Source organism: Arachis hypogaea, chromosome 19 (genome assembly GCF_003086295.3).
Source record: "Arachis hypogaea cultivar Tifrunner chromosome 19, arahy.Tifrunner.gnm2.J5K5, whole genome shotgun sequence".
NCBI classification, from domain to species: Eukaryota; Viridiplantae; Streptophyta; class Magnoliopsida; order Fabales; family Fabaceae; genus Arachis; species Arachis hypogaea.
The window spans coordinates 84,237,410-84,251,367 of NC_092054.1; the positions used below are offsets into that span (position 1 = coordinate 84,237,410).

Consider the following 13,958-nt stretch of genomic DNA (forward strand, 5'->3'; position numbering starts at 1 on the left):
CAAATATGAGGTCAAACATTGGCTAAGGAATATCCTGGGAGGAGCTCAACGTTTATGCCAACGTTTGCCTCAAATGTGAGGTCAAACGTTAGCTTAAGAACACTCTGGAGGAAGAGCCACGATTGCACCAATGTTTGCCTCAAACGTGAGGTCAAACGTTCGCTGAAGATTGCCTTGGAGAAGCTTCAACGTTTGGCTCACGTTTGACCTCAAACGTGAGGTCAAACGCCAATGACAGCAGCTGGCTGGTTCTGCATAACTTACACAAAGACGTTTGAGTCAACGTTTGACCCAAACGTTGACTCAAACGTGAAGCACCAACAATCCAATTTGCACACAGATTTCTCCTAAAAGACCAAGAGCGATCAACTGGATCCATTCTTTCTCAAATCCAAAGCAAGCTAAGCCCATTACCATCACTCAAAGGCACAAGAGATAGTTAAAATAGAAATTTTATTTAATTGTAATTTGTTTTTAATTTCAATTTCATTTTCATTTTTATTTTGTAAAGCCTATATAAGGCATCATTTTCATCTTTGTTATAGAGGCTAGCTCTACTAGAGAGCAGTGGTAGTAGGAGCTCTCTTATTTTCTTTTTTGAATTTGATTTTTGGGAATTGGGAAGGAGAATTGATCTCTCTTCTTCCTTGTTCTTGCTTCTGCACTCTCCACTTCTTGTCTTGGATTTTGGGTGGAGAATTGAAGAAATTCTGTTTCAATCTCACCTTGAGATCTCCTTCTGATTAGTTGTCGACATAATTCAAGGAATTTTGATTTGGGATTTGAATTCTCTTTACTGCTTTCATTTTCTACTTCTTCTGCAATTTATTCTTTTACTTTTCTGCAATTATTCTCTTGTTGGATCAAGGAAGGACTTGAGATCTAGACTTGTTTTTTAGTCTCCTCCACCCCTGAGATCCTCAACTTCCCTTTAACTATTGCAATTAAGCTGCATTTTACTTTCTGTTTGGTTCCTCAATTCAGTCTACATTAAGCTTGCTGCAAATCTCATTTACATTTCCTGCACAATTTTAAATTCCTCTGCAATTACTCTAAAATCCTGATTCACTGCAATTTTGCTTCTCTGTTTACATTGCTCTCAATTTACTTTCCTACAATTTAAGCTTTCTGCAAGGGTTCTAAGCCTTGATCTATTGCTTCCTTTAATTTCCAGCACCCAGCCCCCCTTTACATTTGATGCAATTTACATTTCTTGTCATTTAAGATTCTTGCAATTTACATTTCTTGCTCTTTAAGTTTCAATACAATTTACTTTCTGCAACTTTAAATTCTCTGCACTTTACATTCTGTTCTCAAATTTTCACACAATTCACTCAATGTTAGCTTGACTAAACTAATCACCCACTAAAGTTGCTTGATCCATCAATCCCTGTGGGATCGACCTCACTCTAAGTGAGTTTTACTACTTGATGCGACCCGGTATACTTACCGATGAGTTTTAGGTGTTGGAATTCGGTTCCAACACATCAAGTTTTTGGCGCCGTTACCGGGGATTAATTTAGATCAACAATAATTAAGTGGGTGAGAAGTCTAGATCAAGCATTTTCTTTATTTTTGTTTTCTGTTTTAGATTGAAACCAAGGTGTTTGAGTTTTTGCCTCACTAAGAAATTCTCATCTCTGATATGAGCAATTTCAATTTTCAATGGTGTTGTGTTTTCCAAAATTCAAATGGAGTTCAACTCATCTTATGATCAAATAAATTTTATGGGATATTACCCACCATCACCAATCTCTAATGGTGGCTAGGAATATCACCAAGAAAATACAAATTCTAAGCACTCCAATCCATGGAGATTTGCTTCAGAGACACAAGATGAGCAGGAGAATCATATGGGATACCAACCACCACCACAAAATCATTCATATTATTATCCTCATGGTAGATGGGAGTATCATCAAAGAATGAAAGAGCATCCACCCTCACTTCCCAGTTGCTCATTTGAAAGTTCTTCATCACTTGATTATGCCTCAACACAAAGTTTCCTCCAAAATCCATACACGTCATCCCACCAATCACACAACTCATTCCACACCCCTCAACACAACTTCACCACAACAAGCCAATGCCAAGCCATTGAAATACACAGACAACTCGTGAAAAGACACACACAACCCCAATCCTAGAAAGAAATCCTCTTCAAGAAGATGAATAGGCCCTTAGAGCAAACAAGGAGGACCTTAGAACCATTAAACAGAGAGGATGAAGACCAATTTGTAGGTGAGAAAGTGGAAAAGCAAGATGAGGAAGCCTCTGTGTCAAGTGAAATTTCAATGGAAAAGCAGGTTATGGAGGTGTTTGAACCTGTGGCTTCATATTCACAGAAGCTAATTGAGGTGATAGAGGAACATGAGACTTCACTCCCAAAAGACTTAATGGAAGATCATGTAAAAGAAGAGGAGGAAGCCAATCAAGAGAAGTCACACTCAACTGAAGCAGAGAAGTGCAAAGAGGAAAAGCTCATGGAACCACCAATGTAAAAAGCTCTTGATGAAGAAATCACTCCAACAATCACACAACCACCAAGACTTGGACTCAAGGAAGTGAAGGCAATTAACAAAAGCACCGAGAAGAGGATTGTGACCAAGCTACAAAGGACAATATTCATGAAGAAGAGAAGGTCAACTACAAGCAATCCTCCCCCTGATTCAGCAAGCAAGCTTAATCAAGTCATTAACAAAAGAAAGCTTGCTAAGGAGAGACCAAGACAGGGGGCAATATATGAATCTTCTCCTCCCTTGAGGTCATTCCTCTTAACAAACTGGAAGAAGAGGAAGAAAGTGAAGAACAACATGCCAACAGTAGGTATAATTTCTCTTCTCTGCTTTGTTTTCTTTCTTTGCTTTGTTTAAATTCAATAAATTGGCATATGGTTACATTCTAAGTTTGGTGTTGCCATGCAACACTTTGTTTTCAATCCCCCTGGATGATTGCATCAATTTTAAAGTGTCACACTAAGATTCTAAGTTTGGTGTGCCACTTAATTTTATATGCAAGTCATCCAGCAGCACCACTTGTTTGCATAATCACAATACCTCTATAGTTTTATTTTTCTCTTTTGATTTAACACTTTTTCATTCTACTTGCTTTAGTTATTTTTCTGTTTTTAAATGCTTTCCTCTAGTTTGCTTATTAACTGTCTTTGTTAGTACATCACCAAGAGATCCTTATTCATGACAGATTCTTGGCTTGGTGATTGTACTTAACAAATAACAGTTTCATTTGCTTAGTTTTAATTCAAATAAATTGACATATGATTGCATTCTAAGTTTGTTGTTGCTATGCAACAAAATTTGGTTCCAATCCTTACTAGATACTTGCATCAATTCCAAGTGAAAGTGTCACACTAAGTTTGGTGTGCCACTTATTCTTTATGCAAAGTATTGTGCACACCTTCTTATGCTTGCAATCACAATGTTTCTGTTTCTCTGTGTCTTGATGGTTACTCTTAATTTCGCTTGCTTAAAACACATGTGCTACTAATGTTTCATTATGTAAGACCATCATGATCCATCTTAGCCCATAGCCATTGTTCTAAATTATTGCTTGAGGATGAGCAAGCATTTTGAGTTTGGCAAGGAAAAGGGAAGAATAAGAGGAAAATGACAACAATAGAGAAGATGAACTACAAGGTTGTAAAGTTCCTTTTCCTTTCATTTATTTTCAGCACTTTAAATTGCATGATTGTCTGTATCTCCTCTGTATGCATGTGTGTTATGAATAAGCATGGTTTGATTACCGATTTCTAACATGTTGTTGTGCCATTATGACTACCAATTTGAGTTTTGTGAGTTCAAAAGCAATAAAGCATCATGATCATAAACAAACAAGGAATTAAAGAAGAATTTAGCATGTGCATACAAGCATTGGAAGGCTAGTATGGTTGATTGTTGCTCAATTGCATTAGATTTTATTTCATTGAAGTTTTCATCTAGGACATTTTGTGAAATCTTTTGAAATCATGAAAACCTTGAAGAAGCAATTGCAAATTAAGACACGAAAAGCAAAAGGGAAAGAATGAGAAAGCTGAAGGCTCTGAGTACCAATGATAATTAATTTGTTAAGTACTTGTGGTGTTTATGTATCAAGCAAAAAGCTTGAAAACAAAACCTTTAGAGTCAAGGTTAGGCTCAAAGTGCAAAAAGCACTCCCTCAAAGCTCAAGGCTCTAAGTATCAATAATTAGAGAGTAAAGAAAAGAAACAAATGAACTTAAAGAAGTCCTCTAATTAAATGCTTGTGGTGCTTATGTATCAAGTGGTAAAACTTGAAAACAAAGCATTTAGAGTCGTAGCTTTGTTATCAACTCATGGGGCAAAGCACCCAAAAGGAGAAGCTAATAAGAAAATCAAAAGCTTGTTTCAAGGAAAAATTATAAGAAAAAGATTTCATAAATTGAGCTAGATAGAAGCATCAATCATTTACATTTCTTTTGTGATTGTAGCTTGCATTGAAAACTAGCTTACCATGAACATTGAGTTGCTATTCTTCTTACCTTGGATTGTCAATTTTTATTACATGATTCTTTTCTTGCTTGGGGACAAGCAAGGTTTAAGTTGGTGTTGTGATGACATGTCACCATGTCATGTTTTTCTATGCTTTTTCATACAAAAAATTGATAATTAGTGCTAAAATATTACATTCTTTTGTGCTTAAATGGTATATTTTCTTGATCTTTTGATTTGATAAATTTTGTAGGAAATAAGAAGAAAAAGAAGCAAAAGAGCACAAAATAAGCTAAAAAGAAGAAAATAGGAATTTTGGACACACTTTGAAGTTGAGCACGCTTTGGAGCCTTAGGCCACGCTTTTAAAAGCGTGGCCTATGACCATGAAACCATGGCATGTATTAATGCCTTATGCATGCATGGCGTTGCATGAATGAACACTAGCATTCACCAATTGGCTAATAAGGCCGAAGAATGCTTGCAAGTAATATTACATCAATCCTTTGACAATGCATTAATGAAAGCATGCATTTAATTATTAATATGGATGCATGAATTAATAACCAAGGCTTGCATCGTATTTAGAATGAATTGAATGAAAGCACAGCATGCATTTTCATTCCACTAATGCCATTGGGTTATTAAAGCATGCATTTCATTATCAATGCCACTAAAGCCATCATGCTTTAACGTAATGCATTAAATTAATGAAAGCATGCATTAAAGCTAAGCCAATGAAAGCAAAGGAAGCAAGCATTTCATGAACCAAGCGCTACAATGTGACAAGGAAAAAAGGCTTGGAAGAGCTCAACGTTTGCACCAACGTTTGCCTCAAACGTGAGGTCAAACGTTGGCTAAGAAATATCCTGGGAGGAGCTCAACGTTTGCGCCAACGTTTGCCTCAAACGTGAGGTCAAACGTTGGCTTAAGAACACCCTAGAAGAGGAGCCACGTTTGCACCAAAGTTTGCCTCAAACGTGAGGTCAAACGTTGGCTGAAGATTGCCTTGGAGAAGCTTCAACGTTTGCGCCCACGTTTGACCTCAAATGTGATGTCAAACGCCAATGACAGCAGCTGGCTGGTTCTGCATAACTTACAGAAAGACGTTTGAGTCAACGTTTGACCTAAACCTTGACTCAAACGTGAAGCACCAACAATCCAATTTGCACACAGATTTCTCCTAAAAGACCAAGAGAGATCAACTGGATCCATTCTTCCTCAAATCCAAAGCAAGCTAAACCCATTACCATCACTCAAAGGCACAAGAGATAGTTAAAATAGGAATTTTATTTAATTGTAATTTGTTTTTAATTTCAATTTCATTTTCATTTTTATTTTGTAAAGCCTATATAAGGCATCATTTTCATCTTTGTTAAGGAGGCTAGCTCTACTAGAGAGCAGTGGTAGTAGGAGCTCTCTTATTTTCTTTTTTGAATTTGATTTTTGGGAATTGGGAAGGAGAATTGATCTCTCTTCTTCCTTGTTCTTGCTTCTGCACTCTCCACTTCTTGTCTTGGATTTTGGGTGGAGAATTGAAGAAATTCTGTTTCAATCTCACCTTGAGATCTCCTTCTGATTAGTTGTCGGCATAATTCAAGGAATTTTGATTTGGGATTTGAATTCTCTTTACTGCTTTCATTTTCTACTTCTTCTGCAATTTATTCTTTTACTTTTCTGCAATTATTCTCTTGTTGGATCAAGGAAGGACTTGAGATCTAGACTTGTTTTTTAGTCTCCTCCACCACTGAGATCCTCAACTTCCCATTAACTATTGCAATCAAGCTGCATTTTACTTTCTGTTTGGTTCCTCAATTCAGTTTACATTAAGCTTTCTGCAAATCTCATTTACATTTCCTGCACAATTTTAAATTCCTCTGCAATTGCTCTAAAATCCTGATTCACTGCAATTTTGCTTCTCTGTTTACATTGCTCTCAATTTACTTTCCTGCAATTTAAGCTTTCTACAAGGGTTCTAAGCCTTGATCTATTGCTTCCTTTAATTTCCAGCACCTAACCCCCATTTACATTTGATGCAATTTATATTTCTTGTCATTTAAGATTCTTGCAATTTACATTTCTTGCTCTTTAAGTTTCAATGCAATTTACTTTCTGCAACTTTAAATTCTCTGCACTTTACATTCTGTTCTCAAATTTTCACACAATTCACTCAATGTTAGCTTGACTAAACTAATCATCCACTAAAGTTGCTTGATCCATCAATCCCTGTGGGATCGACCTCACTCTAAGTGAGTTTTACTACTTGATGTGACCCGGTATACTTGTCGTTGAGTTTAGGTGTTGGAAATTTTGTTTCCAACAAATCAATAAGCAGATAGCCAAATAGATACAAAGCACTCAAAGCAAACCATATTCATGAAGTGAACCAAAGAAAGGAGATTTCTTGGAATGCAAGCCAAATCTCAAACCAAGAATTCAAACCATATTTTGCACATTACTTGTTCATCAAGCTTAGGAAACACCATATCCAAAATAATGATAAAAAGACTTAGGTTGAAAACCAAAAGAAGTTAGTTGGTTAAACAAGTCAAAGTTAGAGATCAGTTTGAAAATCAGTGATATGGTGGTTACTAGTTCAATTCAAAAGAGAATGTACAAAATAAGAATATAAGCACGTTCATGGTGCACGAAATTGTGATCATCAATGGCGCCATCAACATGGTACGCACAATTGTAATCTCAACTCTTTATCACAACTTCGCACAACTAACCAGCAAGTGCACTGGGTCGTCCAAGTAATAAACCTTACGCGAGTAAGGGTCGATCCCACGGAGATTGTTGGTATGAAGCAAGTTATGGTCATCTTGTAAATCTCAGTCAGGCGGATTCAAATGGTTATGGATGATGAATGATTAAAAGATTAATAAAACATAAAATAAAGATAAAGATACTTATATAATTCATTGGTGAGAATTTCAGATAAGCGTATGAAGATGCTTTGTCCCTTCCGTCTCTCTGCTTTCCTACTATCTTCATCCAATCCTTCTTACTCCTTTCCATGGCAAGCTGTATGTTGGGCATCACCGTTGTCAGTGGCTACAATCCCGTCCTCTCAGTGAAAATGTTCAACGCACTCTGTCACAGCACGGCTATTCATCTGTCGGTTCTCGATCATGTCGGAATAGAATCCAGTGATTCTTTTGCGTCTGTCACTAATGCCCCACAATCACGAGTTTGAAGCTCGTCACAGTCATTTAATCCTTGAATCCTACTCGGAATACCACAGACAAGGTTTAGACTTTCCGGATTCTCAAGAATGCCGCCATCAATTCTAGCTTATACCACGAAGATCCTGATTAAGGAATCCAAGAGATAAACACTCAATCGAAGGTAGAACGGAGGTGGTTGTCAGGCACACGTTCGTAGGTGAGAATGATGATGAGTGTCACGGATCATCATATTCATCAAGTTGAAGAGCAAGTGATATCTTAGAACAAGAACAAGTTGAATTGAATAGAAGAACAATAGTAATTGCATTGATACTCGAGGTACAGCAGAGCTCCACACCTTAATCTATGGTGTGTAGAAACTCCACCGTTGAAAATACATAAGAACAAGGTCTAGGCATGGCCATGAGGCCAGCCCCAAAATGTGATCTAAGGTAGCATAGAACTACTCAAAGATTAGCCTACAAATACAATAGCAAAAGGTCCTATTTATAGAGAACTAGTAGCTTAAGATTTACAAAAATGAGTAAATGACGTAAATATCCACTTCCGGGCCCACTTGGTGTGTGCTTGGGCTGAGCATTGAAGCATTTTCGTGTAGAAACTTATCTTGGAGTTGAACGCCAGCTTTCGTGCCAGTTTGGGCGTTTAACTCCCACTTTGGTGCCAGTTCCGGTGTTTAACGCTGTGAATTCTGATGCTGACTTTGAACGCCGGTTTGGGCCATCAAATCTCGGGCAAAGTATGGACTATTATATATTGCTGGAAAGCCCTGGATGTCTACTTTCCAACGCAATTGAGATCGTGCCAATTGGGTCTCTGTAGCTCCAGAAAATCCACTTCGAGTGCAGGGAGGTCAGAATCCAACAGCATCTGCAGTTCTTTTAAGCCTCTGAATCAGATTTTTGCTCAGGTCCCTCAATTTCAGCCAGAAAATACCTGAAATCACAGAAAAACACACAAACTCATAGTAAAGTCTAGAAAAGTGAATTTTAAATAAAAACTAATAAAAATATAATAAAAACTAGCTAAAACATACTAAAAACATACTAAAAACAATGCCAAAAAGCGTATAAATTATCCGCTCATCACAACACCAAACTTAAATTGTTGATTGTCCCCAAGCAACTGAAAATCAAATAGGATAAAAAAGAAGAGAATATACAATGAATTCCAAAAACATCTATGAAGATCAGTATTAATTAGATGAGCGGGGCTTTTAGCTTTTTGCTTCTGAATAGTTTTGGCATCTCACTTTATCCTTCGAAGTTCAGAATGATTGGCATCTATAGGAACTCAGAATCCAGATAGTGTTATTAATTCTCCTAGTTAAGAATGTTGATTCTTGAACACAGCTACTTTATGAGTCTTGGCCGTGGCCCTAAGCACTTTGTTTTCCAGTATTACCACCGGATACATAAATGCCACAGACACAACTGGGTGAACCTTTTCAAATTGTGACTTAGCTTTGCTAAAGTCCCCAATTAGAGATGTCCAGGGTTCTTAAGCACACTCTTCTTTTTTTTGCTTTGGACCTCGACTTTAACCGCTCAGTCTCAAGTTTTCACTTGACACCTTCACGCCACAAGCACATGGTTAGGGACAGCTTGGTTTAGCCGCTTAGGCCAGGATTTTATTCCTGTGGGCCCTCCTATCTACTGATGCTCAAAGCCTTGGATCCTTTTTATCACCCTTGCCTTTTAGTTTTAAGGGGTATTGGCTTTTTCTGCTTTCTTTTTCTTTCTCTTTCTCTTTCTTTTTTTTTTCTGCAAGCTTTTCACTGCTTTTTCTTGCTTCAAGAATCAATTTTATGATTTTTCAGATCATCAAATAACATTTCTCCTTTTCCTTTCATTCTTTCAAGAGCCAATAATTTTAACATTCATGAACAATCAAATTCAAAAATATGCACTGTTCATGCATTCATTCAGAAGAACAATAGTATTGCCCCCACATCAAAATAATTAAACTGTTTTAAAATTCGAAATTCATGTACTTCTTTTTCTTTTTCAAATAAAAACATTTTTCATTTAAGAAAGGTGATGGATTTATTTTCATGGCTTTAAGGCATAGACACTTAGACACTAATGATCATGTAATAAAGACACAAACATAAATAAACATAGAGCACAATTTTCGAAAAACAGAAAATAAAGAACAAGGAAATTAAAGAACGGGTCCACCTTAGTGATGGCGGCTTGTTCTTCCTCTTGAAGATCTTATGGAGTACTTGAGCTCCTCAATGTCTCTTCCTTGCCTTTGTTGCTCCTCTCTCATGATTCTTTGATCTTCTCTAATTTCATGGAGGAGGATGGAATGTTCTTGGTGCTCCACCCTTAGTTGTCCCATGTTGGAACTCAATTCTCCTAGGGAGGTATTGATTTGCTCCCAATAGTTTTGTGGGGGAAAGTGCATCCCTTGAGGCATCTCAGGGATTTCATGATGAGGAATTTCCTCATGCTCATGTCCATGAGTGGGATCTCTTGTTTGCTCCATCCTTTTCTTAGTGATGGGCTTGTCCTCATCAATGAGGATGTCTCCCTCTATGTTAATTCCAACTGAATTACAGAGGTGACAAATGAGATGAGGGAAGGCTAACCTTGCCGAGGTAGAGGACTTGTCCGCCACCTTATAGAGTTCTTGGGATATAACCTCATGAACTTCTACTTCCTCTCCAATCATGATGCTATGAATCATGATGGCCCGGTCTATAGTAGCTTCAGACCGGTTGCTAGTGGGAATGATTGAACGTTGGATAAACTCCAACCATCCCCTAGCCACGGGCTTGAGGTCATGCCTTCTTAAGTGAACCGGATTTCCTCTTGAATCTCTCTTCCATTGAGCGCCCTCTTCACAAATGTCTATGAGGACTTGGTTCAACCTTTGATCAAAGTTGACCCTTCTAGTGTAGGGGTGTTCATCTCCTTGCATCATGGACAAGTTGAATGCCAATCTTACATTTTCCGGACTAAAATCTAAGCGTTTCCTCCAAACCATTGTAAGGTAATTCTTTGGGTCCGGGTTCACACTTTGATCATGGTTATTGGTGATCCATGCATTGGCATAGAACTCTTGAACCATTAAGATCCCGACTTGTTGAATGGGGTTGGTGAGAACTTCCCAACCTCTTCTTCGGATCTCATGTCGGATCTTCGGATATTCACTCTTTTTGAGTTTAAAAGGACCTCGGGGATCACCTTCTTCATGGCCACAACTTCATAGAAGTGGTCTTGATGCACCCTTGAGAGAAATCTCTCCATCTCCCATGACTCGGAGGTGGAAGCTTTTGCCTTCCCTTTCCTCTTTCTAGAGGTTTCTCCGGCCTTAGGTGCCATAAATGGTTATGGAAAAATAAAAAGCAACGCTTTTACCACACCAAACTTAGAAGGTTTGCTCGTCCTCGAGCAAAAGAAGAAAGAAAAGAGTAGAAGAAGAAGAAGAATGGAGGAGATGGAGGAGGCTTTGTGGTTCGGCCAAGGGGGAGAAGTGGTGTTGAGGTTGTGTGAAAATGAAGGAGTGAAGATGGGGTTATATAGGAGTTGAGAGGGGTGTAGGGTTCGGCTAGTATGGGTGGGTTTGGGAGGGAAAGTAGTTTGAATTTGGATGGTGAGGTAGGTGGGGTTTTATGTAGGATGGATGTGAGTGGTAAAGAGAATGGTGGGATTTGATAGGTGAGGGGTTTTTTGGGGAAGAGGTATTGAGGTGATTGGTGAATGGGTAAAGAAGAGAGAGAGTGGTGGGGTAGGTGGGGATCCTGTGGGGTCCACAGATCCTGAGGTGTCAAGGATAGCTCATCCCTGCACCGAGTGGCGTGCAAAATGCCCTTTCTGCCAATTCTGGCATTAAACGCCGGGCTGCTGCTCTTTTCTGGTGTTTAACGCCAGCTCCTTGCCCATTCCTGGCGTTAAACGCCAGTCTGGTGCCCCTTTCTGGCGTTAAACGCCCAGAATGGTGCCAGACTTGGCGTTAAACGTCCATTTGCTGCCCTTACTGGCGTTTAAACGCCAGCAAGCTTTTTCTCCAGGGTGTGCTATTTTTTTCTCTGTTTTTGCTTTTTCAATTGTTTTTGTGACTTCACATGATCATCAACCTATAGAAAACATAAAATAACAATGGAAAATAAATAGATATAATAGAATTGGGTTGCCTCCCAACAAGTGCTTCTTTAATGTCAGTAGCTTGACAGTGGGCTCTCATGGAGCCTCACAGATGTTCAGAGCAATGTTGGAACCTCCCAACACCAAACTTAGAGTTTGAATGTGGGGGTTCAACACCAAACTTAGAGTTTGGTTGTGGCCTCCCAACACCAAACTTAGAGTTTGACTGTGGGGGCTCTGTTTGACTCTGTTTTGAGAGAAGCTCTTCATGCTTCCTCTCCATGGTTACAGAGGGATATCCTTGAGCCTTAAACACAAGGGAGTCTTCATTCACTTGAATGATTAATTCTCCTCTGTCAACATCAATCACAGCCTTTGCTGTGGCTAGGAAGGGTCTGCCAAGGATGATGGATTCATCCATGCACTTCCCAGTCTCTAGGACTATGAAATCAGCAGGGATGTAGTGGTCTTTAACCTTTACCAAGACATCCTCTACAAGTCCATAAGCCTATTTTCTTGAATTGTCTGCCATCTCTAGTGAGATTCTTGCAGCTTGTACCTCAAAGATCCCTAGCTTCTCCATTACAGAGAGAGGCATGAGGTTTACACTTGACCCTAGGTCACACAGAGCCTTCTCAAAGGTCATGGTGCCTATCGTACAAGGTATTGAGAACTTTCCAGGATCCTGTCTCTTTTGAGGTAATCTCTGCCTAGTCAAGTCATCCAGTTCTTTGGTGAGCAAAGGGGGTTCATCCTCCCAAGTCTCATTACCAAATAACTTGTCATTTAGCTTTATGATTGCTCCAAGGTACTTAGCAACTTGCTCTTCAGTAACATCTTCATCCTCTTCAGAGGAAGGGTACTCATCAGAGCTCATGAATGGCAGAAGTAAATCCAATGGAATCTCTATGGTCTCAGTGTGAGCCTCAGAGATCCCATGGTTCCTCATTAGGGAACTCATTAGAGGCCAGTGGATGTCCATTGAGGTCTTCCTCAATGGCGATCACTGCCTCTTCTTCCTCTCCAAATTCGGCCATGTTGATGGCTTTGCACTCTCCTTTTGGATTTTCTTCTGTATTGCTTGGAAGAGCACTAGGAAGGAGTTCAGTAACTTTCTTACTCAGCTGACCCACTTGTGCCTCCAAGTTTCTAATGGAGGACCTTGTTTCAGTCATGAAACTTTGAGTGGTTTTAATCAGATCAGAAACTATAGTTGCTAAGTCAGAGTGGCTCTGCTTAGAATTCTCTGTCTGTTGCTGAGAAGATGATGGAAAAGGCTTGCCATTGCTAAACCTGTTTCTTCCACCATTATTGTTGTTGAAACCTTGTTGAGGTCTCTGTTGGTCCTTCCATGAGAGATTTGGATGGTTTCTCTATGAAGGATTGTAGGTGTTTCCATAGGGTTCACCCATGCAATTCACCTCTTCCATTGATGGGTTCTCAGGATCATAGGCTTCTTCTTCAGATGAAGCGTCCTTAGTACTGCCTGGTGCAGCTTACATTCCAGACAGACTTTGAGAAATCATATTGACTTGCTGAGTCAATATTTTGTTCTGAGCCAATATGGCATTCAGAGTATCAATCTCAAGAACTCCTTTCTTCTGATTTGTCCCATTATTCACAGGGTTCCTTTCAGAAGTGTACATGAATTGGTTATTTTCAACCATTTCAATGAGTTTCTGAGCTTCTGCAGGCGTCTTCTTCAGATGAAGAGATCCTCCAGCAGAGCTGTCCAATGACATCTTGGACAATTCAGACAGACCATCATAGAAGATACCTATGATGCTCCATTCAGAAAGCATGTCAGAAGGACACTTTCTGATCAATTGTTTGTATCTTTCCCAAGCTTCATAGAGGGATTCACCTTCCTTCTGTCTGAAGGTTTGGACTTCCACTCTAAGCTTGCTCAATTTTTGAGGTGGAAAGAACTTTACCAAGAAGGCATTGACTAGCTTTTCCCAAGAGTTCAGGCTTTCTTTAGGTTGTGAGTCCAACCATATCCTAGCTCTGTCTCTTACAGCAAAAGGGAATAGCATAAGTTTGTAGACCTCAGGGTCAACCCCATTGGTCTTGACAGTGTCACAGATTTGCAAGAATTCAGCTAAAAACTGATGAGGATCTTCCAATGGAAGTCCATAAAACTTGCAGTTCTGTTGCATTAGAGAAACTAATTGAGGCTTCAGCTCAAAGTTCTTTGCTCCAATGGCAG

General features: G+C 39.1%; 1 non-coding gene across 1 annotated transcript; it reads left to right on the forward strand.

Annotated features, from left to right (window-relative positions):
- Positions 1-13,545: 13,545 nt before the first annotated feature.
- LOC112781252 (small nucleolar RNA R71) lies at positions 13,546-13,653 on the forward strand. Its single transcript, XR_003192039.1, has one exon. It is a non-coding gene; the product is annotated as a small nucleolar RNA R71 (small nucleolar RNA).
- The last annotated feature ends 305 nt before the right edge of the window (positions 13,654-13,958 follow it).